At 43.0% G+C, this 23,238-nt stretch overlaps 1 non-coding gene across 1 annotated transcript; it reads left to right on the plus strand.

Annotated features, from left to right (window-relative positions):
* The first annotated feature begins 3,357 nt into the window (after positions 1-3,357).
* On the plus strand, positions 3,358-3,491 carry LOC114807276. The gene has a single exon (XR_003755326.1). It is a non-coding gene; the product is annotated as a small nucleolar RNA SNORA7 (small nucleolar RNA).
* The last annotated feature ends 19,747 nt before the right edge of the window (positions 3,492-23,238 follow it).

Raw genomic sequence — 23,238 nt, forward strand, 5'->3', positions numbered from 1 at the left:
ATGTGGGAGAGAGGGAAAGGTGGAACAATGAGGCTTTTTGCTTTAGGTACCGCCACCATGGAATAAGTTTATCACAATTGTTTGGCAGTCGAGGTTCTTTGAAAAATGATCTCAACCCATGCAGCCAGAGGAGAGAGATTTCCTAAGGATCACCTAGGCCCAATCACCATTTCCATAAGAATCCTGGATAGATGGGTCTCTCCAGGCCTTAGAGATCTCTCGAGGTAGGGGGGGCTAATTAGTTAATTCCAATAGACAGCAGACTCTCACCTCAACTCTCATGGCTTAGGGAGTGAAATCAACAATCAATCAATCATATTTATTGAGAACTTACTGTGTGCAGAGTACTATATTTACAGAGCATTATATAGAGAAGCAGTGTGGCTTTGTGGAAAGAGCAGAGGCTGGGGAGTTAGAGGACGTGGGTTCTAATCCCAGCTCCACCATTTGTCTGCTGTGTGACCTTGGGCAAGCCAGTTAACTTCTCTGTGCCTCAGTTACCTCATCTGTCAAATGGGGATTAAGACTGTGAGCCCCATGTGGGACAACCTGATTACCTTGTTTCTACCCCAGTGCTTGACATATAAATGCTTAACAAATACCATAATAATAATAACAATATAATAGAGTTAGAAGGCACATTATCTACCCACAATGAACTTACATTCCCACTAACCTCACTTGATCTCCAACATTTTACTACTGCCAAGACTCTGGGAAAATTTGATTCTTGGTGTGGGCAAATATTTATCTGGTTTGCATTCTCCTGGGTCTTTTAAATTCTGTAATATAATCTCCTCAAATGTTCTGCTAATATATATGGGTATACATTTGTTTCAGAGTCCCCCATTAGAACATAAACCCCTTGAGGCCATGGACTGGGTGCTGCAACTCCCCCCAGAAGCTAGCAGTGGGCCCAGCCTGTAGAGCAGGTGTTTGATGCAGTAGTTGGCTTCACTGACCATTTTGGGGAGCAGAAACGGCAGTTCAAGCCAGGAACTGGATTCACCAACTGCGCATAGAGCATTAGACAGATGCTCTGTTATTTTTCCTAATATCTCCCCATATGCCTTTCCAAAATAGGTTGTTTCTTGAGTCATTCCATTTTTCAGCAGAGGGACCAGGATTGATTTTATTCCCCCACTCTTCCCACCTATGAACAAGACCAGCCTCCAGAACCTGGCCACCAAGGACCTTCCAGTTTGCTCGGTCTCCCCATTCTCATTCCCTTACAGCTCTTTGTATCTGGCTGAATAGAACATTTATCTCTCCAAGTGATTATGGATCGTATCACCTCCCTCCTTCGACTGCTCAGTCCTCCCCCTCTTTCTGCCATTACAGTTATTATACCAATTTATCCACTATGCTCCTTTACTAATGACTGTTTGAAAGTCAGTAAAACTGCTCTTTGTGACAATCCAACCGACAGGGCTTGGTTCTGACCCTGAGGTTCTGAGTTAGGATGGCAGTTGGTGCAATTTAGAATGCCAAATCTCACAGGCAAAGTTAAGTGGGGAGTTGGAGCAATGATCCGGGTAATTCAGTCCAAAAAATTGGTAAAAGAAAGAAAAATGTTCCCCTCAGTAATCTGTGAATCAGTCAACTCTCAGTTTTGTCTGTGCGATGTGAAACATCGTAGCCTAGTGGACTCGGGCCATGGAGTCAGAGGACCTGGGTTCTAATCCTGGCTCTGCCACTTGCCCGCCATGTGACCAAGTCACTTCACTTCTCTGTGCCACAGTTACCTCATCGGTAAAAGGATTAAATCCTCCCTCCAACTTAGATCGTGAACCCCATGTGGGACAGGGACTGTGTCCAACCTGATTATCTTGTATCAACCCCAAAGCTTAGTACACTGTATAGCACATAGTAAGTGCTAAACAAGTACCAATAAAAAAGGAGGGGGACTCTAAGTACCATGTTTTTTCAGGCAGGTTTTCAATGCAATTGTATTTATGGAGTGGCTACTGTGTACAGATTATTTTATTAGGCTCAGTAAAACACTGTGTGCATGGTAGCCACTCCAGAACACTGAACCAGATGCCTCTGACTGCATGAGGCGCACTGTATTATGCCTAAGGGGACATAGAATAGAAGTAAAAGCCAAGGTCCCTGCCACTGAGGAACTTCCGAGTAAAGTTTCCTTCGAAATTTAACTGCTTCCCAAGACACCGCCAACTATTTCTTTAGGACGTCCCAAGCTTTCTATCCACATAGAGACTGGCTGGCTCTTTCAGACCACACCTTGTTTAAGAGAGCATCTCATCAGCCCAAACATTTGCTCCCCAAACCAAGGTTCGTTTCACTGACAGACATTTTCTAAAGGAAGAGTCTGTCGGGATCCTCACAAATGAAACAATATCCCTCTACAAGAGGGTAATTATATTCTGAAGCATTGTTATGCAGATTTGGTTAGCATAATTCCATTATGGGTGTAATTGTATCCCCTCTCCTTCCTTTGTGATTTTTTTGCTGTAATCACAGCTCTATGACTTACTTCTGCCTTATACCAACAACTACTCTGTTTTTAGACGCCAATATGCATAAAAAACAAGCGGTATTTAAAAATAGGGGTTTTCAGTGTCAACATGCCAGCCTCGTGAGATTTAGTACCTCTGCAAAGAGTTTAACTCCTTTCCTGGCTTAATAACTGGCATTTTAGCTGGAACAATTAGATCCCAGAGGTGCTAGCTTCAGGGGTCCGCCTCTCATCCAAGAACAACTGCTGGATATGTTGGGGACCCTTCGATGGGAGGGTGCCATCCAGTCCCAGACAGAGGAAGAGGTGTTACCAAGGAGTGCTGAATCCAGTTCCTATTCAGGCTGTTACACAGATTCCCAGCTAGTCTCCATGAGGCATCCTCAATTAGTCAATCAATTCTATTTATTGGGTGCTTCTCTGTGTGTTGGGGGGAGGGGAGAAGAGGAGAGGGGAATGCCTCACAAATTCATCCAGGCATCCCATTGGTGACTTCAGTTCATCTCAGACCTTTCAGGTATTCCAAAAATGGTGAAAGTAAAGCTTAAGGCAAGTAAGAACAAATTAATGAAAGAGGAAATGAAAGACATTCCTTAGAGCCAATGGAAGGGTTTGGCCATTTAAATTCCCTTTAGGTGGTAGGAGTTCTTGAGGCAAAAGGCGTAAAGGTACTTTGAGATCTGGGATTGTTTCTAAATTGTGTTGTTGTGCAATCATTTCCAGAGGCTACATGGGGCAAAGTTGGCATGATCAGCCACTCTCCTCCCCTGCTGGACTCCTGAAAACCCAGGAATAGTCTACAGTGAGGAGCAACTGAGACCTTAGTCATCACCAAGTGACCACCTGGTATGTATTACAGACTTCCTAGGTGCCAAGTTCCCCTCTCTGGGTCACACCTGGAGAGTTTCCAGTACTCTACCAGTCTCGTGGGAGGGAGAGTCAAGCAGAGGCGTATCCATTCCATTCCTAGCTTGGGCAGTGGCTAGCGAGTTGAAGGCAATCTGCTACAAGTCAAAATTCACCTGGGCTGGGCAGCAGCAGCGTGGGAGAGAGGCGAGGGCGGAGACTCAAGTTTACTGAGTGGAAGGAGGCAATGGTAAACCACTTCCGGATTTTTACCAAGAAAACTAAGGATGTACTACCAGAATGAATGCAGATGGAGGTGGGGCATTCTGGGAGAGCTGTGTCCATTGCATCGTTATGGGTCAGAGGTGACTCGACAGCATAAGACAAGGTGCCAAGCACTGTGCTGGTTGGGCTGCATAGAGTTCCCGAACTCTTAGACTGTAAGCTCATTGTGGGCAGGGAATGTGTCTGTTTATTGTTATACTGAAGTCTCCCAAGTTTCAGTACAGTGCTGTGCACACAGTAAGCACACAATAAATACGATCGATGGACTGATACAGAACCCCCAATCTTAAGAGGGGGGAGAAAAGGTATTTTAATCACTATTTTGCAGATGTGGTAAATTGAGGCCCAGAGAGGGGAAGTGACTTGTCCAAGGTCACACCGTAGGCCAGTGTCAGAGAATCCTAGGGCAACAGTACTGTGCACTTAGTAGGTGCTCAGGAAGCATCACTGATGATTGATCCCCTAGTACACAGGGAGCCTAGAGCAATGAGGAATTGCAGTTATCTGATGGTTTTCAATACCAGCACTGACTGCCAGTGACAGGCCATTTATCTTTGTTCTCAGTAAATGTAGATGTGGCAGCTACACAGATCGATTCCAGGAAAGGGAAAATGCTGCCAAAGCCAACGAGGAAGCACTGCTATTCGAGGAGGATGACCCAGATGGGTCATGTTGCATGTTGTGCCTCGAAGATCTTCCCCCTTTCCCACTTGAAGTTTCATTTCACTGTAGGCTGAATCTTTAATAGGAGTGGGATGGGTGGGGTGCCCTGGCAGGCAGAGTGGAGAGGCAGAGAAGCCTAGTGGAGAGATCTTGGGATTGGATCAGGAGATCCCCATTCCAGTTTCAGCTCTGCCATTCATTCATTCAATCGTATTTATTGAGCGATTACCGTGTCTAACTGACTCATTGTAGTCGGTTGTGTCACAACTTCTCGGACCTCAGTTTCCTCATCTGTAAAATAGGAATGAGATGCCTTAGAACATGAGCCCTGTGTGGGGACCGGGATCGTATCTGATCTGATTATCTAGTACCTACCCCAGGGTTCAGCACTTTCTACACAACAGCGATTATCATCATCATCCTTACCACAACCATGGATTTTTACCAACAACACGGAAAAATTTTATTCTTCATGAGAGAGGGTGTTGGTTAGCTGTCCTTGGATGGGATGAGTTAAGTGTTGTCTTTGCCTCCTCCATCATTCTTGGATCTGGTCTCCTGATCTGGGACACGTTTGGTTCTCAACAACAATTCCCCAAGTCCCCCCTCTGGCTCCCTGAGAATTGTTGCAGACAACCTGAATGACACACACCACCCCCAAGACTCCCCACTCCTAGGCCCTGATCTGCAGCAGACTCACTTGGATGATCATTATGGTATTTATTAAGAGTAATCAGTACCAAAGAAGAGCACTCATTGATTAGCTGTTTTTATGAAGAAATGTTCTATCAATCAACCAATCCATCCATCAGTGGTATTTACTGAGTATCTGCTGAGTGCAAAGCCCCACACTGAGAATTTGGGAGAATTCAGTAATGGAAAGAAACATGTTTCCTGTCCTCAGGAAGTTTCCTGGACCTTTGTGTGTTCTCTGTCCCTATTCATTTATTTCATAAGTAAGAACAAAATTATCATTTATTTCCCCAATAACTGTGGAATTTGGTAAGTTCCTACTATGTGCCAAGCACTGTCCTAGGCACTGGGGTAAATTTGAGATCATAAGGTCTCACATTGTGCTCATAGTCTAAGTAGGAGGGAGAAAAGGTATTAAATTCCCATTTTACAGATGAAGGAACTGAGGCTAGAGAAGTTAAGTGATTTGCCCAAGGTCACACAAAGCAGGTAAGTCCTCTGACTCCTAGGCCTAGGCTCTTTCCACTAGGCCACGCTGCTTTTCAATACTATGCATTGGGAATATACTGTGGGCAGGACACTTTATTGGACAACTCCTACATTCTACTAGGTTATAACTGGAAGCCATCTGATTTTTTGGAGGATAGACTTCCAATTCCCAAGCAAAATAAAAATGTAAAGTGCTGAAAGAACAGATAGACCATTTATAGTATCTCCTGGCTGAAAGCTGTGTGCAGATCTAGGGATGTAAACTGGTTGTTAACAGCTCATAATCCAACTTTTCTCTCTTCTTATTAAACTTTCTAATTGGATTTTGAGTAAAGACCATCATAAATGCAATTGAAATGGATTTTCAGCCTATTTTACCACAAAAACACCCAAAGAAATTGAATGGGTTTCAAAGAGGGAAATAACTAGCACAGTGCAAGAAAACAAAACTCTTAACCATTCTGGTCTTTGCTAGGATCGAATCTATCACTTTGATCTCCAGACAAAAGTGTGGGAGGGAAAGGGTGGTGTCGAGACCACTTGAGCCTGGTTCCCAGTTCCCTGACACAAATCCCATGAGTCCTGGAGGGATGGAGTTTACGCACTATAGGTTCCAGATGATACTGTTTGCCCCAGGAGTCTCAGGAATTGAGTTTGGATTGGATTTTAAATGGCAGTATGGCTTTGCACTATCCCCGATTGCATGTGAATGCTTTCTTGACCCCAATTTGAAAAGTTCAATGGTAGATAGAGAAGTCATTGTTGAAGATGAATATTTGCAAGGATCCCCACTCTCCCTCTTCCCCTTCCACTCTGGCTTCTCCCCCTTTGCTATCTATATACATTGAAGAAGTCTAACTTTGCAGCATTATTTCCAAATGAGAGTGTGCTGAAAATAATACTGGAATGATGAGTAGTCTTTCATTTGAAGATGATGATGCTGATAGTGAAACTACTGCTATTATTACTACTACTACTACTGCTAGTAACAATAATAATAATAATAAATTTAGCATTTGTTAAGTGTTTACTACATGGTATTGCTGTACTAGGCACTGGAGTAAGCAAAAGATAAAAAGTTTGGACACAGTCCCTGTCCCACATGGAGTTCAGTCTAAGGTGGAGGGAGAACAAGAATTTAATCCCCATTTTATAGATGAGGAAACTGAGGCACAGAGAACTTAAATGATTTGCCCAACTACACACAGCATGAGAAACTGGTTCCCCTGATTCCCAGGCCCGGGATTTTTCCATTAGGCTATGCTGTTTCTCAGTATGAATGCTTTGAGGGACAATGTCTGGCCCACTTTGACCGTGAAAATTCAAATGAACCCCCTTTCTAGCTCCTTCCCCTCTATGAAAGCACTGCTCAGTTGCCAGTGGTTAAGAAGGAAAAAAATGTATCCTACCACCAGAAAGACCTCCACTCGAATCGTTTTTGTAGCAGTGGTGATGGTTTGCACCAAGCCATCCACACTTTCTTGCCCAGTCTCCCTGTGCCCCGAGGCATGTTTTATTTTATTTAATTTTTTTACCTTTGTGGTATTTGTTAAGCACTTACTATGTGTCAAACACTGTTCTAAGCACTGGAGTAGGTACAAGTTAATTAGGCCACACAGTCTCTCTCCCTCCTGGGCTCACGGTCTTAGTAGGAGGGAGAACAGGTATCCCTATTTTACAGATGAGGAAACTGAGGCACAGAAGAGTTGAGTGACTTGCCTAAGATCACACTGCAAGCTATTGGCACAGCCAGGATTAGGACCCAGGTCTTTCTGACTCCCAGGCCTGTGCTGACTCCATAAGGCCACGCTCCTTCTCCATCAGTAGTGATAGCATGAAAGGACACTAAAAGAAGAGCTCTGTAAGGGGATGGCTGCACTTTCAACTCAGTGAGCAAAATGCAGCATCAAATATCCTTGAATAACTCATTTAGAATTCTGATATGCCAGTGATAGTGCTGTAGAAACATAAGAATACATGAAATTGACTCTGAATCGTATTTCAGAAATAGCAAAGTGCTATGGATTAGCCTGAAGAATACTGCAGTTACATGAAGATGAAGCCACCTGACATAAAACAAAAATTTCAATCAGTCATACTCACTGAATGCCTCCTGTGTGCAAAACACTACACTAAGCATTTGGGAGAGTACAATATAATAGAGTTCGTAGACATGGAGAATGAAAGCTCCTTGTGGGGAGGGAATATGCCCACTAAATTTGTTATATTGTCCTCTCCCAAGTGCTTAGAATGGTGCTCTGCACAGAGTAAGTGTTCAATCAATATGATTGATTGATTAGTTGACATGCGTGCTCACAAAGAGCTCACAATCTAGAGGGACTCCAAACTTCAAGACTGAGAACCTGCATGAAGGAACTAGTTACCATGGCAGTGGATTCCACAGAGCCACTCACGCTTTCTTGTCCCTGCCAATCATGCAACAAGTGAGGAGACAGACAGGGGTGCAGAACATTACCAATCAATCTTATTTACTGAGCACTTAAGGTGTCCAGATTGATGTAGTAAGCACTTGGGAGAGTACAATATAACGGAGTTGGTAGAAATGTTTCCTGCCCACAAGGAGCTTACAGTATAGCAGGGGAGATGGCCATTAATATAAATAAATAAATTGTGGATATGTATGTAAGTGCTGTGGGGCTTAGGGCAGAGTAAATAAAGGGAACAAGTCTAAGTGCAAGAGCAAAGCAGGAATTAGGAAGTAATTTTAATAATGTAATATTATTAATATGCATAATGCAATAATTGTGCATTCAAAATCCCCTTCCAGCTAGAGTGACTGCAGTGTAAAGCTCACGCTGGGCATAACACTATAGACCAGCAAGGTTGTTCTTGGCAAACACTACATACAATCCAGGCTCTCCACTGGCAATACAGAGTCAAATGTTATCCCTGATTCTCCAACTTATACAGTACATGGACTTCTGATGAAAGGCTTGATCAACAGCTGGAAAATGGAACCAAAAAGCCAGGATTATCAGCATTAAATAGGTGTATTGCTTGGCTCCATGACCTTGTCTCTATCCTTGACTCCTCCCTCTCTTTCAACCCCCCTTATTCAGTCTGTCACCACATTGTATCAGTTTATTCATTGGTATCATTATTATTATCAATGGTAATAATAATAATGCTTTTGTCAAGGGATTACTATGTGCCAAGTTGATTGCTATAGATACTAGATAACCAAAGTAGACAACAGTTCCTGTCTTATACAGGGTTCAGTTTATGGTAGAAAGAAAACAGGCTTTAAATTCCCATTTTACAGGTGAGGAAACTCAAGCATAGAGAAGTTTTGTTTTTGTTTTTTAACTTGCCTAAAATCAAAAAGCAGGTAGAAGATACAGTCGTTATTAGAACCAAAGCCTATAACCCTCAGTCCTGTTCTCTTTCCACTAGGCCATGATTCTTCACAACCTTTCCAGAATTCACCCTTCTCTCTCAGCCACCAAGATGGTCCATATACTTGACATATCCCAATTCAATGACTGCATCATCCTCTTCTCTCTACAACCCATACTTCATTCTGCTGTCATTTTTCAGTCAATCATTTATTCATTTATTAATTGGGAGCTTTGTACAGAGCTCAGTAGTAAACATTTGGGAGAGTACAATATCTCTCACCTCAAGGAGCCTATAATCTTGTGGGGAAGACAAGATATTAAAATGAATGAAAGGTACAGGAAGCAACTGAGTATAATAATAATAATAATAATAATGTTGGTATTTGTAAAGCGCTTACTATGTGCCGAGCACTGTTCTAAGCGCTGGGGTAGACGTAGGGGAATCAGGTTGTCCCACGTGGGGCTCACAGTCTTAATCCCCATTTTACAGATGAGGGAACTGAGGCACCGAGAAGTTAAGTGACTTGCCCACAGTCACACAGCCGACAAGTGGCAGAGCTGGGATATGTACATAAGAATATTGATGATGATGGAATTTGTTAAGCGCTTACTATGTGCCAAGCACTGTTCTAAGTGCTGGGGTGATACAAAGTAATCAGATTGTCCCATATGGGGTTCACAGTCTTAATCCCCATTTTACTGATGGAGGTAACTGAGGCACAGAGAAGTTAAGTGACTTGCCCAAAGTCATACAGCTGACAAGTGGTGGAGCCAGAATTAGAACCCATGACCTCTGACTCCCAAGCCTGTGCCCTTTCCACCGAGCTACACAATTTTGTGGTGGAGGTGGATGAGGTATAAATACCTATGTATGTTAGGGATGGGACTAAATACATGGATAAAGCTTAATCAGGGAAGACTTCCTAGAGGAGATATGATTGTGAAGCAGTGTGGCGCAGTGGAAAGAGCACGGGCTTTGGAGTCAGGGCTCATGAGTTCGAATCCCAGCTCTGCCATTTGTCAGCTGTGTGACTGTGGGCAAGTCACTTCACTTCTCTGTGCCTCAGTTCCCTCATCTGTAAAATGGGGATTAAGACTGTGAGCCCCACGTGGGACAACCTGATTCCCCTGTGTCTACCCCAGCGCTTAGAACAGTGCTCTGCACATAGTAAGCGCTTAACAAATACCAACAAATACCAACATTATTATTTCAGTAGGGTTTTGAAGATGAGAAAGGTGTTGATCTGATGGATGTGTAGGGGAAAGGAGTTCCAGGCAGGAGGGAGGGCACAAGCGTAAGGTTATTTGCTCCATTGATTTCTACATCAAGAAGAAACTCCTGACCAATGGCTTTAAGGCTCTCAATCAGCTTTCTCCTCCTTATCTCCTCTCTTCTCCCACCTTACCATTTGGATGCTTTGTTTTTCTTCAGCCAAGCTACTCACTGTGCCTTGTTCTCATCTCTCCCACTACTGACCTTGTGCTGTCATCTCCCTTCTGCTGGTAACTCCCTTCCCCTTCACCTCCAGCAGACAACAGTTCTCCCCATTTCCCAAACCCTACTGAAATCACATCTCCTCCAAGAGCCCCTCATTCATTAATCTCTCATCTCCTCACCCTATATCTCCCCCAGTTGCCACTTCAGGACTTCTGCATCACCCTAGCATTCAGGTACACACATGCAAACACACATACACACCACGTTGGACTTATCTACACATATTTATTCTTTTTAACTTCTTCCTCCCTGCAATTTATTTTAGTGACTCTCTCCCCTGTAAGCTCCTTGAGGACAGGGATCATTTCTACTAATTCTATAATTGTCTCCCAAGTGCTTAGTGTAGACACTCCATAAATACTCTTGATTGATTAATTAATTGATGATGACTTGACTCTCTGATAAAGCCTGCCCACAACTGATCAGATCTCACCATCAGAAACAATTTCTGAACCCTCAAGACCAACTTTGGTAGCTTTGGGAGATACTTATGCAAGCAGTTAGTTTATTTTGTCTCAGAAGTAGGCAGCTTTCTCCTCAACAAGACAATCCATAGATAATGTTTACAAACCAATTTCAAATTGTCTTTATTTTGGAATAAATCAATTAAACTGGGCAACAAATATGTTTCCTAGTAAATATTGAGACAATCAACATAGACTAACAAACTACTGAAGAGCAGATGAATTTGGTTAAGACAGAGATTGATTATCTTTGCCTTTGTGATCTAGTTGTTTCTCCTATGATAAGGAGAAGGTCTGTTTCCAGGTGTGAATTAAGCCTGAGGTAAATGCAAGGTATTGTTTCCATAGAAAATCAAAGCCTCCATACTGGCAAGGGGTGAAAACAGGTTTCTGCTGCTTCAGGGGTCCAGGAAAGAAAATTACAGCAGCCAAATGAATGGGCTAAAAGCCATGTTCAGTTGGTACAGCTGAAACAATGACATGAAAGGTGAATTTTCATGCTAATCCCAATGACGTATTTCCAACATTTGACTCACAGGATATTCAAGCTGAGGAACATAGTGTTGGATGGCAACTCAAAATTAAGTGAAACATGGGGAGATTAGTCCCAGATAATTTCACCCAAGAGACAAAGGAAGGTCAAACTGCATTGGGTTAGTTCCAATGACAAAAAATAATGATTTCTAATAGGCTTGACATTCTCAATAATCCTGTTTGCAAAAGTTCAAGAAGTCTGCACAAGAACATTATTGTAAAAGTATAACTGAGAGGATGAGAAGCAGCATGGCCTAGTGGATAGAGTATGGGCCTGGAAGTCAGAAGGACCTGGGTTCTGGTCCCAACTCCTCTACTTTTCTGCTGTGTGACCTTGGACAAATCACTTAACTTCTCTGTGCCTTAGTTACCTCATCTGTAAAATAATTGATTAATCAATTGTATTTATTGAGAGCTTATTGTGTGTAGGGAACTGCACTAAGCATTTGGGAGAGTACAACACAACAGTATAACAGACACATTCTCTGCCCACAAAGAGTTTACAGTCTAGAGGGGGAGACAGACATTAATATGAATAAATTATGGATACATACGCACGTACTGTGGGGATAGGCATGGGGGTGGTGAATAAGAGGAACAAGTCAGGGTGATGCAGAAGGGAGTGGGAAAAGAGGAAATGAGTGCTCAGTCAGGAAAGGCTTCTTGAAGGAGATGCACCTTCTATAAGGCTTTGAAGGTGGGGAGAACAATTGTCTGTTGCATATGAAGAGGGAGAACATTCCAGGCCAGAAGCAGGACATGGATGAGAGGTCAGTGGAGAGATAGATGAGATCGAGGTATAGTGAGTAGGTTAGCATTAGAGGAGTGGGGTGTGATGGTTGCTTGTAGTAGGAGAGTAGCGAGATGAGGTGATGCGGAGCTGGATGGGCAATCACTGGAGGTTCTTGAGGAGTGGGGAAACGTGGATTGAACATTTTTGTAGAAAAATGATCCAGGCAGTAGAGTGAAGTACGGTCTGGAGTGGGGAGAGACTGGAGGCAGGGAGGTCAGCAAGGAGGCTAATGAAGTAATCATGGTGGGATAGGATAAATGCTCGGACTAATGTGGTGGCAGTTTGGATGGAAAGGACAGATTTTAGCAATGTTGTGAAGGTTGAATGGATAGGATTTAATGATAGATTGAATACCTAGACTGTAAACTCACTGTGGTCAGGGAATGTATCTGTGATGTTGTTATATTGTACTCTCCCAAGTGCTTAGTACAGTGCTCTGCACACAGTAAACTCTCAATAAATATGATTGATATATGGATTGAACGAGACAGCGGTCAATCATAATGACAAGGTTACGGGCTTGTGAAACAGGAAGGATGGTGATGCTGTCTACAGTGATGGGAAATTCAGGGGCAGGATAGGATTTGAATGGGTAGATGTTTTGGACATGTTAAGTTTGAGATAAAAACAGGACAACCAAGTAGAGATGTCTTGAAGGCAGAAGTAAATGCAAGACTGCAGAGAAGGAGAGAGAAGGGTGCTGGAGACATAGATTTAGGAATTATCTGCATAGAGGTGGTAGTTGAATCCATTCATTCATTCATTCAATTGTATTTAATGAGCACTTTCTGTGTTCAAAGCACTGTACTAAGTGCTTGGGGGAGTACAATATAATAACAGACACATTCCTGCCCACAATGAGCTAACAGTCTGGAGGGGGAGACAGACATTCATATAAATAAATTACAGTTATATACATGGGAAAATACATATATGCTGTGGGGATGGGAGGGAGGATGAATGAAGGAGAAAGTAAGAGCGATGCAGAAGGAAGAGAAAAGAGGAAAGGAGGGCTTAGTCAGGAAAGGTTTCTTGGAGGAGATGAGCCTTCAATAAGGTTTTGAAGTGGGGGAGAGCAATTATCTGTCTGATATTAGGAGGGACGGCATTCCACAACAGAAATAGGATGTGGACAAGAGGCTGCAGGCAAGATAGACGAGATTGAGGTACAGTGAGAAGGTTGGCATTGGAGGTATGAAGTGTGTGGGCAGGGTTGTAGTAGGATAGTAGTGAGGTGAGGTAGGAGGGGGCAAGGTGATTAAGTGCTTTAAAACCAATGGTGAAGAGTTTTTGTTTGATGCGGAGGTGGATGGGCAACCACTGGATTTTGAGAGAAAACAGGAGATCTCCTCTTGAGATACTGCTAGAAAGGATGGGAAAGTTGAAGAAGGGGTAGGAGGAGGGACTGGAGAATAGCAGGGGAGATTTTAGGGAGATCACGCCTAACAGTTTCAATTTTTTACAATAGCCAGGTCATTAGGGGCAAAGGATGGGGGACACATGGGGACAGGGGTTTGAGGAGGGAGTTAGAAGTCTGGAACAACGGGCAAAGGTAATGGGCATGGCTATCAACAAGGATGGAGAAATAATTTTGCCGGACAGAGGAGAGGGCAGAGTTAAAGCACACAAGGATGAACTTGAGTTGGTCGAAGTTGGCCTGATATCTGGATTTCTGCCAGCAGCGCTCTGCGGCCCATGCACAGGAGCTAAGGAAGCAGATTGTAGAAGTGATCCAGGACTGTGGGTCAGTGGTACGAGTTTCATGAAGGGGTAGGCGAGCAAGTGAATTGATCAGTAGAGAGGGTGGTATTGAGAGCATCAATTTGGTCATCAAGGGAAGGTAGTTTGGGTATGGGGGCTAAATGGGGCACGATGACTTGAGAAAATTGGATGGGGTCAAAAGATTGGAGGTCTCTGTGGGAAATAGGGATTAAGACTGTGAGCTCCATGTGGTTCATGGGCTGTGTCCAACCTGATTACCTTGTATCTACCCCAGCACTTAGAACAGTGCCTGGCAACAGTAAGTGCTTAACAAATACCATTAAAAAATGAAAAGCCCTTAAAACACACACAACCAATCGCTGTACCTACTTATCCAGCCTTGCCCTTGATTGGTTTTTTTAAAGGTGTTTGTTAACTACTTACTATGTGCCAGACACTGTACTAAGCACTGGGGTAGATACAAGCAAATCAGTTTTGACACAGTCCATGTCCCACACGGGGCTCACAGTCTTAATCCCCATTTTACAGATGAGGGAACTGAAGCACAGAGAAGTGTATTGACTTGCCCAATGTCACACAGGAGACAAGTGGCAGAGCCAGGATTGTCTAATAGTTGCAGTGTTCAATCACTGGAATAGCACATGTGCGTATGTATCTGCCGCTTATTTGAGAAGAGAGGATAAATGGCTCAGATATTTTCCCTCTGAGGTCCCTAAATTTGTTGTGACAAAATAAATTCACAAAACCCTCCCAGTCTGAAACTTTACAAAGACCCAGGAAGGTTAAACTGGAGAGAAAAAAAAAACTTTTTGGCTTAAACTGAAGGGAAAAAAAATTTCCCACCCATACGTGAATCAATTAATCCGTCGAGTAATAATAATAATGTTGGTATTTGTTAAGCGCTTACTATGTGCAAAGCACTGTTCTAAGCTCTGGGGGGGATACAAGGTAATCAAGTTGTCCCACCTGGGGCTCAATCTTCATCCCCTTTTTACAAATGAGGTATTTGAGGCCCAGAGAAGTTAAGTGACTTGCCCAAAGTCACACAGCTGACAAGTGGCGGAGTCAGGATTAGAACCCATGACCTCTGACTCCCAAGCCTGTGCTCTTTCCACTGAGCCGTGCTCCTTCTCTAAATATGCCACTGAGTACCTCCTGAGTACACAGCACTGCACTAAGCACTTTGGAAAGTGGAACAGCTACAAGACACACATTCCCTGCCCTCAAAGAGTATACAGTCTAGAGCAGGAGACCGATCAATCTTATTTACTAGGAATGGAAGCAAGAACGAGGGCAAGGAAATAGCAGGTAGCTCTACTAATATCTCAGGTTGAAATTAGCTGCATAAATAATTGATAGTACTAATATATCGACTAAGTGCTGCAGTTGGGAATAATATATATAAGTGCTAAGGCTACTTTTGAATCCACCTAAGACATCCCGACTTTGGATTTTTGTAGAACTCAAGAATTCCATTATTTCTATACATTCATGCAAAGTCTGTAAATTGGTCAGAAGCCTCTAATCAGAGAGTATCCTGCCACTCTTGATAAAAGACTCCATCATCACTGTATTGCTACCTTTTATGCCCATGGTATGTGTACAGTATGGATACTCTAGTTTCCTGTGTAACTTAGCCAAATTTGCCACAGTTGGCCATAATGTCATCTGCCCCTTTGTCTAACTCTATTGTTTCACTTCTTACTCTACAAACATTTTTCATTAAACAAAGAAACTTTCACTGATTCAATGATTAGATCCCCAAACCTCCCATTACTCCTCGTCTTGTCATCCTATTCTAATGCAGTAGATTAGAAGGAGAAAGAAGGCTTTTCTAATAAAAGGGACAGGCTCTGTTTCCAATTTCCACCTCTGCCACCCTAGTGCTTAGAACAGTGCTTGGCACATAGTAAGCACTTAACAAATACTATTATCATTATATATATATATTCTATTGTATATTCAGTTATTCATTCTGCTACTTCATGTTGGCATATTTATTGTACCCATAATAATAATAATTGTGGTATTTGTCACTTACTAAGTGGTAAGCACTGTACTAAGTGCTGAGGTAAGTACAAGATAATTGGGATGGCCACAGTCCCTGTCTCACATTGGGCTCACAGTCTTAAATCCCATTTTACAGATGATGAAAGTGAGGCACAGAGCATTCATTCATTCAATCATATTTATTGAGCGCTTACTGTGTGCAGAACACTGGACTAAGCACTTAAGTGACTTGCCCAAGGTTACACAGCAGACAAGTGGCAAAGCTGGGATGAGAATCCATGTCCTCCAACTTCCAGGCCCGTGCTCTTTGCATTAGGCCTCACTGCTTCCCTATTGTTATTCTTCCTACTACTCCCTGAATTTGTAAAGATTATGTACATCTGTCTCCACCATTGGACTGTAAGCTATTTGTGAGTGGGGAATGGGTCTTACGGTAGTGCTATACTTTTGCAGACTCTTTAGTGCAGTGTATTGCACTTAGTAGGTGCTTAATACATTCCATTATTACTGCTACAGCTGCTATTCCTACTCCTTTTATGTTATTATTTCAACACCAATGGGCTGAGATCCAGCATGTCATTGTTCATTACCCTGCCGAGGCTTAAGAATGACTCTCAGGTGAGGGTGATGAAATTCCTCACAAAGTTAGATCCCTTTTCAAGTTGAACTAAAGCATCTCCTAGTGTGGAATCTCCCTTGCAGCCTTTTCGGTTATTACTGCCATTACAGTACAGCACTTTCTGCTCAAGGCCCTTCATCTGACACTCTACAAGTAAAGTCAAGCTTCAATTAGCCAAATATAATATGAGAGTCCACAAGTCACTCAGCCCAACAGTGATTCCCCTCCTGGTGATGAATGCAGAGATCACAGGGCAACTTGGCTTCCCTTCAGAGAATCAGCACTAGGTGGTGGCTGCTTGGGGCTCATACGTACTATCATTCCATCATTTCTACCCATTCCGCCCGACCATAGGTTTCATCTTGCTCTTTGTGCCAGCAAGTGGAAATAAAGCACAGTCTCAGCTAATCACCTGAAATGAACCTGAGAAGTTCCACCATGATGCTGGCACTCAGCTCCCCAGTAAATATTCTGAGAGTGAGCTCTTCGTCTGCTTTTACTTCTTTAGTCTGTGTCTTCAAATGCACCATGACAAGAGGTGGTAACCTCCTGTTTGAGCTGCCACCAGACACTAAAATAGAGCAGCATGACTTCTGAACAGAACTAGGTGGTAGACACACCAATCCTGATTTCATTAGGATAAAGAGAATTAGCAAGGTCTCAGGGACATTTTAGAGCACCCAAGATGGAAGAGAGCAAGAACAGCAAGATTAGACATGCAAGACTTTTAAAGCAAAATAGCACAGGCAGAATTATGACTCTGGGAATTCTGCAGCAGCATTAGCATCAGTTTATGGAGGAACTTGGCATGGAGCAAGTACAGGCCTTCTGATATGAGTCTTCTGATTGGCCTAGGGGCCAGGCTGATTGACAGCTGCTGTCCCAGAATTTGGGAAACCGTTTGCTCCTTTCCGAAACCTACGGCCAGTCTTCTGGACTTTGAGGAGTGCCATGAGGCTGCTGGGGATGACATTAGGCATGGGGCATTGAGCAGGGATTGGGAAAGCACAAAGACTCTCTGTCAATCATGTTGGTGTTCTGACTTTCTGGATCCTAGAGTAGGTCTTAGAGCAGGAATAGCAGATCTGGGACTCAGAAACCTCCTCTATATTCTTGGGCTTCATCCTGCAAGCAAGATGGTAACTCGAGAGATGTAGAGTTAGATAAAGCTTATAATTTTTTGCTTGAAAAATATCCCAAAACTCCCGAACAGTGGGAGAAGAGGCGATAGATACACTGATCTGTGTGGTTTCACTCTATTCTTCCCATGCTCGGGAAATATAAACCTGTGATGATGATGATGATGATGGTAATATTTGTTAAACAATTACAATATGTCAAGCACTGTTCTAAGAGCTGGAGTAGAGACAATTAACCATGTTGGACACAGTTCCTGCCCTACATGGGACTCACATTCTAAGTAGGATGGAGGATAGGTATTGACCCCTCCTTTTACAGATGAGGAAACTGAGTCACAGAGAAGTTAAGTGACTTGCCCAAGGTCACATAGAAAGGAAGTGGCAGAGCTGAGATTAGAACTCAGGTGCTCTGACTTCCAGGGCTGTGCTCTTTCCACTAGGCCAAGTGGCTTCTCAGTTTGGTGTCTTCCCCTTGCAGTTCCAGTGGAAAGGGATAGGCTCCAAACCCTGTCTAATGTCTGTGCAAGGAACGGTTCTTGTGGTGGCAGGTTCTAATGGTGGCCAAGCCTGCTGGGATGTTTCTCCAACAATATGAACTCCTTCCTTTTGGCCATCTTGCAACTTCCTTGCTTAATTAGAGGCCTGTGCACAGATAGCCAAAGCATTTGCAGAGGGAGCTGCTCTTCAGAATGTCCTCGTTAAATGTTTGTTCTCATTTGAAAGCTCACCTTTCCCCTCAGTTCAAATGGATCCAGGACAGGGCACAGCAGGGATGTCCCATAGGAAAAGCTTGCTCTCCAAAGAAATGTCAAGCAGCCATGACATAATCTTTACCTTAAACTCAGCCCAAAGGATGTCCATTTGTTAGTGGTAACCCTTTGTGATGCTGTCTGTGCTCACAACTGAAAAGGGCCAATATACAAGTCAAGATTAATAATGCACAGTCAGAGAGAAGGCCAGTCACATAAACAATACACAGTCATGGAAAGGCCAGTACTAGAATAATGAGAAAATTATTTATGGGACTATTATTTTCAGGACCATGAATGTATTGATCCAATCAATCAGTCCATCGATCAATTGTATTTATTGAGCACTTACTGTGTGCAGATAATGTAGTAAGTGCTTGGAAGAACACAGTAAAGTTGGTAGACATGAACTAATAGCAGTGTGGCTTGGTGGGAAGAGCATGAGCCAGGGAATCAAAGGGCCTGGATTCTAATCCTAGCTCTACCAGTTGCCTGCTGTGTGACCTTGGGCAAGTCCATTAACTTCTCAGTGCTTCAGTTGACTCATCTGTAAAATGGGGATTGAATACCTGTTCTCACTCCTACTTGGACTGTGAGCCCCACATGGGACAGGGACTCTGTCCCACCTGATTGATTTGAATCTAGCCCAGCTCTTAGATTGGGGCTTGATACACAGTACGTGCTTAACAAATACCATTTAAAATGAAAGACTTGAGTACATAAAATTCAATCTTTTAATGGATTGAAGTAACTCCATTAAAATTCTGGTTGGATTAGTGAGCATGAAATCATAAATGATTTGGTCTTCGGATTGGAAATGCATATCACATAATAGACTCCAAGCGCTGGTTTTCAAATATATGAAATGTGCCGACAATAACTAGTAGACAAGCTGTACACAAACCAAAAGTTTTCATCTGCAGCATGGAATTTTGGCCTCCAACCAGATTCTGCTTACCTAGACTGAACACTATCCAGTGATGCCAAGATGAACAAACTGGAAACAAAATCAAGAAGGGCAAGATGGTTTGTATGACTGATAGGGTTTGGTGAATGCAACCTCAAACTTTCTACCAAATTTAAAAGCTGTTTAGCTACAATGGTGTCCAGTCTCCTGTGTGGAAGGGATATCCGGCTTCCCCAGAGAAGTGATATTCGGCTTCTTGAGCAGTTTCGCCTGCATCAACTACTAGTGATACTTAACATCAGATGACTAGTCTGGATCACTAGTTCGGGAAGCAGCATGGCAAAGTGGATAGAACACAGGCCGGGTGTCAGAAGGGTTCTAATTCTAATTCTAACTCTGCCACTTGTCTGCTGCGTAATCTTGGACATAATAATAATAATAATAATAATGTTGATATTTGTTAAGCGCTTACTATGTGCCGAGCACTGTTCTAAGCGCTGGGGTAGACATAGGGGAATCAGGTTGTCCCACATGGGGCTCACAGTCTTAATCCCCATTTTACAGATGAGGGAACTGAGGCACAGAGAAGTTAAGTGACTGGCCCACAGTCACACAGCTGACGAGTGGCAGAGCTGGGATTCGAACTCATGAGCCCTGACTCCAAAGCCCGTGCTCTTTCCACTGAGCCACGCTGACATCACTTCGCTTCTTTGTGCCTCAGTTGTCTCATCTGTAAAATGGGGATTGAGACTGTAAGCCCCATGTGGAACAGGGACTGTGTCCAACCCGATTAGCCTCTATCCACCCCAGGACTTAGTACAGTGCCTGGCACATAATAAGTGCTTAACAAATATTGTAATTATTATTATCACCAGGAATGAAGCCTCGGAATGCAGTCAGCTCACTAGCATTGAAACACTGCTTATGGCAACATAGCTTCACTGGGTGGCATATATGTAAAGTATAAACAAGCAGGACCCCTAAACAGCTGATGAAATAGGATTATTTAACTGAAATAGGACACATGCAAGCTGGAAGGACAAAATGAGCAATTTAATGACACAGTGAGGTTGCCTCCAACAACTATAACAGAACAGTGAGAAGCAACATGGCCTAGTGGATCAAGCTTGGGTCTGGGAATCACAAAGACCTGGATCATAATCCCAACTCTGCCACTTGTTTGCTGTGTGACCTTGGGCAAATCACTGAACTTCTCTGTGCCTCAGTTACCTCACCTGTAAAATGGGGATTAAGACTGAGAGCCCTATGTGGTACATGGACTCTGTCCAACCCAATTATCTTGTATCAACCCCAGCGTTTAGTACAGTCCCTGGCACATGGTAAGCACTTAACTAATAGCATAAAAAAAAACAACAGTGGCTACTGTGAGACTAAGGCTGCAGATAGCCTAGTGGACAGCAACCAGAAGAGAAACTGGTCTCTCTGTCCAGGGGACTGGGATACTTATAATGAGGATGTATCATAAACAGCAATAGGTTCTGCAGAGACTCACACGGCACCATGATACACAGTTTTCTTTACCTCATACATTGTAAAATGGATTATACAGTGCATATCAGCCACAATGGTATATAAATATAATTTCTCACCATCAGGAACATCACCTCTGAAATCAAAGAACAGTGACAATTAGTTCTTCGATGATGCAGGGGTTGGATTGTCACACGACCCTGTGTTAAGGAAAGCTCACATTGTAGAATGCACTGCTTACTTGATGCCACACACGTGCACACAACCATTTATTCCAACATCACGTTCAAATCAAACAGATGTGTGCTGTTGGAAGAATGCTTCTTAATTCAATAAGATCATTCTCCAACACACAAGGTGAAAACATGGGAGAACCGAATGTATGAATTTGTGTAGATTCATTTATAAAAATAAAACCAGCTCAGTACCAAATGATATCTTTGGACTGAAACAGCAGTTTCTGAGAGGGGCATGCAGTAGGGTTGCTCACCATATTCCACATTTTGACTGATTTGCCCACAAATGTGTAGGAAGTTTACAAACGTGTTTTTTTTTTCTAGTAAAACTTATGTCAGCGACTTGAGAAGTGTAAGGCTGTCAGTCTACATGTGAGTTTTAAGATGGGATGTGTTTTTCCGTTTTGCACTTCTGTCTGGTAGCTCTAGGTTCTGGGCTTTGGAGTTCCTCAGCAAGTCATGTGTCACTCACCAGCCCAGCCACTAAAATGGCTCCTGGGGGACTTGATCAAATTTCAACTCCTCTTACCCACAGTTTTGGAATAACTCAACCTGGTTTCTGAATGTCTCAGAAAGAACTGATCATTTCTGATCATTTCTGATCATTTCTTAAGGGTGGGATTTTGTCCTAAAAAAAATTTTACTTGAAATTTTTGTTCTAAAAATGGCCTGGGAAAGCACCTTAGCATTCCCAACATGAGCAAATTGAGCTTTTCCCCTTTAAGATGTGTAGGTGTTAACAAGCCAAAGGGACATTGAGTGATTTGATCATTTTTTAACTACCCAAGGTAGGAAGTTTCTCTTAACCATTTTTGCATGTCAGGTACAGTGAGGTTGGACCTAGATTTCATCTGGAGCACATATTGAGACCCAAATGGTCCTTAGAATTCATTTGAGTGCAATCATCTTTGTTCTTCCAACAAAAACCGTAAGAAGGAGGTGCTTCTGTCATCAATCTCTTTTTATTGGATATGTCCTACTGGGTGATAATCCCACAGTGGCGGTTTTCTTTAATGTACCCCTCCCCAGCCTTTTATCTCCTAGAATGGCAACAGAAAGTTCACTGGATTATTCACTGATGGTCCGTCCAGCTTTTAGAGATCTTTTTTGAGTGCTTAATAACAGCTCTCCTTCTGGGTGCTCATTGCATTAAGCAAGTCCAGCTGTTGAAAGAATAATTAATCACATTTTTACAACCAGCAGGCTTTAGAAACATGATTAGCGATGAAATGTACTTCTGTGAATGAAAAGCCATTGTGGCCTTGTGGTCTTTGCTAAAATACAGTTCTCCTGGAAACACTGGCAATAACCAGGGAGAAACTGAGTGACTGATGACTATCCCAACAGTGAAATGTGTCAGGAACTCACTGCTTACAAACCCTGCAGCACCACAGCCCCCAGTATCTAACCTGTGCAGGTAGTAAGAAACGTATGGGAGGAAAATCATTCTTTTGGTTATTTTGAGTGTTAATGTGAGCATAAGATGTTCTCCCAAGAGAAGGTGGTGGAGCAGATAGAACATTTGGGGAGAAGCTACTTTGATAACATAGAGCAAATAATCTTTGCAGGAAATTTACGTTTTGGCCAAAAGGCTTTTTTCATACCTGAAAAAGAAGCAGCATGGCTTAGTGGAAAGGGCATGGGCTTGAGAGTCAGAGGACATGGGTTCTAATCCCACTTGTCTGGTGTGTGACCTTGGGCAAGCCATTTAACTTCTCTGTGCCTCAGTTGCCTCATCTGTAAAATGGAGATTAAGACTTTGAGCCCCACGTGGGACAACCTGATGACCTTGTATCTACCCCAGAGCTTAGAACAGTGCTTGGCATGAAGTAAGTGCTTAACAATACCATCATTATTATTATTATTACCTGGGGAGTAATCTCAACTGACAATTAATCAATGGTACTTATTGAGCACCTACTTGTATGCAGAGCACTGTACTAAGCTGTTGGGAAAGTACAATACAGCAGAGTTGGTAAACCTGTTCCCTGCCCGCAGGGAGGGAGCTTACAGTCTAGAAGAATTACATCTGGAGAATGGATTCCCACATCTGGAAGAACTTTGAAAGTCTTCTTTTGAGCAGAGGTTACAGGTAGCCTACAAGTCAAAGAAAACCTGGGATCAAAGCAATGCTCAGCACAGATGTGAGGGGAGTGGAGGAGGTCCGATAGTGACTCTGTGGTGAGAAGAATTGGGGAACCCATGCATAGGATGCTTCCTGAAGTGAAGCAGTGTGGTCTACTGGAAAGAGCACGGGCCTGA

This window comes from Ornithorhynchus anatinus, chromosome X1 (assembly GCF_004115215.2).
Source record: "Ornithorhynchus anatinus isolate Pmale09 chromosome X1, mOrnAna1.pri.v4, whole genome shotgun sequence".
NCBI lineage: Eukaryota > Metazoa > Chordata > Mammalia > Monotremata > Ornithorhynchidae > Ornithorhynchus > Ornithorhynchus anatinus.